Source organism: Pongo pygmaeus, chromosome 19 (genome assembly GCF_028885625.2).
Source record: "Pongo pygmaeus isolate AG05252 chromosome 19, NHGRI_mPonPyg2-v2.0_pri, whole genome shotgun sequence".
NCBI classification, from domain to species: domain Eukaryota; kingdom Metazoa; phylum Chordata; class Mammalia; order Primates; family Hominidae; genus Pongo; species Pongo pygmaeus.
In genome coordinates, this window is record NC_072392.2 from 48,192,184 (window position 1) to 48,195,492 (window position 3,309).

The window sequence follows — 3,309 nt, forward strand, 5'->3', positions numbered from 1 at the left end:
TCTTGAGTTCTTTTGTCATCTAAAGTAAATATTTCTGTACAGATGTGAGTGAAGTCCTCTGGTTTCTATCTCTCGTATTGAAAATTATCCTGTATAAAAGGAATACTCAGCCGGGAGTAGTGGCTCAGTCGTGTAATCCCAGCACTTTGGGAGACCGAGGTGGGTGGATCACCTGAAGTCAGGAGTTTGAGACCAGCCTGACCACCATGGTGAAACCCTGTCTCTACTAAATACAAAAAATTAGCTGGGCATGGTGGCACATGCCTGTAATCCCAGCTACTTGGGAGGCTGAGGCAGGAGAATCGTTTGAACCTGGGAGGAGGTGGAGATTGCAGTGAGCCAAGATCACGCCATTGCATTGCACTCCAGCCTGGGCAACAAGAGCGAAACTATACCTCAAAAAAAAGAAAAAAAAAAAAAAACTCATTAGGAAAAAAGTCAAGTATGATTTATATATGTAAGAGGAAATTTATTTAAAAGTTGTAGAGAAATCTATTCTGGTAAAAGGCCAATTGTTTTCGCCTACACATAGCTAATTAATGTGGTTTCTGCTATTGTTTGCATGTTTATTTTCTCCTTTAACGTGATTTTTCCTCTTTGCCATTCTGAGGGACATTTTCTTACAAGATCACACTTCTTGAGCAACTAGTAACAGTATAACTTACTAGCTGGCAAAATAACATGACACTTCATTTTTTATTTTTTGATAAGACAAGGTCTTACTCTGTTACTCAGGCTGGAGTGCAGTGGCACGATCATAGCTCACTGCATCCTTGAATTCCTGGGCTCAAGTGATCTTTCCATCTCAGCCTCCCACAGTGCTGGGATTACAGGTGTGAGCCACCACACCTGGCCTGACTCCTCATTTTTTATTATTTTCTGAGAATTTCCCACTTACCAAATTTATGTCAGTTGTATAGTTTGCAATGACAGTTAATTTTTTCCAAGTTCTTTTCTAGTTTGTCTGAAATACTGCTTTAAATGAATATGCTTTATAGATTGTTGTGTTTGTGAGAAGCAGAGGTAAGAAGCTAGCTTACCAAGATTTAATAAGTGGTGTGTTTATATATTTAGATATTCTCCATCTTTTCATTTGGGGAGCTTACATTTCTTTGGTTCAGAAGAAGGCAGGGGGCAGCTGCCCTATCTTGCACTTGCTCTGGACACACCCCCTTGCTAAGCTAGCCCCTTTCCTCACTTGTCAATCACTCCAGGTGGGGCGGATTAGTAGAGGGAATGCTCACTGTTTTCTCATCTTTAACCTACAGGCACATATGGGTTTTTTCTTTCTTTTGGAGACAGAGTCTTGCTCTGTTGCCAGGGCTGGAATGCAGGGGTGTAATCACAGCTCACTGCAACCTTGACCTTGTGTGCTGAAGCAATCCACCCTCCTCAGCCTCCAAGTAGCTGGGACTACAGGCATGTGCCACCACACCTGGCTAATTTTTAAAAAAATTTTTTAGTAGCGATGAGGTCTCACTTTGTTGCACAGGCTGGTCTCAAACTCCAGAGCTCAAGTGATCCTTCCGCCTCAGCCTCCCAAAGTGCTGGGATTATAGGTATGAGCCACCAGGCCTGGCCTATTTTTCATTTTGCATCCACTTTAGAGACTAGTGAATGTGAGAAAATAATGTGAACACAAGAAAAGGCTTTTTCTGGCTTTTACAGTTTACTCAGGAGATGCAAGCTTTAAGAGTACTAAGGAGAAATGAAGAAAATAGGAACTTGAGAGTCAAAAGGAGATCTTTCACTTTATACCAGTTGGATTGTCTTTTTTTTTTTTCTTTTGAGACAGAGTCTTGCTCTGTCGCCCAGGCTAGAGTGCAGTGGCACAATCATGGCTCATTGCAACCTCAGCCTCCCGAGTAGCTGGGACTACAGGTCCCACCACCATGCCTGGCTAATTTTTTTTTTTTTTTTTTTTTTTTTTAATTTTTAGCAGAGGCGGGGTTTCACCATGTTGGCCAGGCTGGTCTCAAACTCCTGACCTCAGGTGATCCGCCCGCCTCAGCTTCCCAAAGCATTGTCTTTTATTTTTTATTTTTATTTTTTCAACATCTAAGTCTTTATTAAGGTGAGTTTTTACAAACAAGCATCTATCCCAGTGTGCGGGGTGAGGATGGGAGAGGAGAGTGGGGCAGCAGGAAGATGAGGATTCTCATCTTTTGATAATAAAGCTCTAGGTTCATCCCATTATGGATTTCATAGTCCCCCAGAGACGCATGGTCTTTAAAAATTGTGTACCACTTCTGTTCAGGACAATCTTGTTCCAACGGGTACCAGTTGAGGCTGCAATCAGCTTCTTAAGGTCCCTGATGGTATCATCCGTGTTGCATTTAACGTGGACCTTCTTCCCCAGACGGTCGTTGCAAGCAACCTCGATCATCCTAGCTGGAGCTCGAATTGCCTTGCATCCTAGCTAGAGCTCAAATCGCCTGGAATCTTCGAGGCCACTAGCTCCTCAGCATTGTCTTTCAAATGGGCAATTCTGAGGCTGTTTGCTGCAGTGCCTTAATGAATAATAAGGCAGTTGTGTGAAGAAGCATTGCTTTGAAGGTTTGTAGTCCTAGCATAATGTAGTAACTTAGCCTTAGTATATCAGGGATCTGTTGCTTCTTGCTATTCATGTCTTTCTCTTTCACATTTGACCAAAAAATGAGCAATTTCTCACATTGTTGGCACTGATAATGCTATAGTAGGAGTGGGCTCTGATGTTAGGAATTTGGGAGCACATGACCATTCTGAAATGGCCTATGAAAGTGGTAGGAGGACTTTGGGTATCAGTGCATACATGCACATCACCTGCCAGGGGAAGGCACCAAAGAAGAAATATACTGATGAGGCCGGGCACAGTGGCTCACGCCTGTAATCCCAGCACTTTAGGAGGCCAAGGCGGGCGGATCATTTGAGGTCAGGAGTTTGAGACCAGCCTGACCAACATGGTGAAATGCCGTCTCTACTAAAAATACAAAAAAAAAAAAAAAGCCGGGCGTGGTGGCACACGCCTATAATCTCGGCTACCCAGGAGGCTGAGGCAGGAGAATTGCTTGAACTCAGGAGGTGGAGGTTGCAGTGAGCTGAGATCGCACCACTGCACTCCAGCCTGGGCAACAGAGTGAAACCCTGTCTCAAAAAGAAAAAAAGAACTATACTAATGAGCCAGTCTTGAATGAAATGAGAACTTTCCCAATCTGTGAAGGCAGCTGAATAATGAATAAAGAGAGGGAAGCAGATGTAAGTGCCCGATCTCTGTGGTAGAGCATAAATCTTTCCTAAACAGGCCCTCAAAATGCAACTGGGGTTGGCTTT

The 3,309-nt window shown here is 43.4% G+C and overlaps 1 pseudogene; it reads right to left on the bottom strand.

Annotated features, from left to right (window-relative positions):
* Positions 1–2,096: 2,096 nt before the first annotated feature.
* On the bottom strand, positions 2,097–2,403 carry LOC129017558 (ubiquitin-like protein 5; annotated as a pseudogene).
* Between the last annotated feature and the right edge of the window lie 906 nt (positions 2,404–3,309).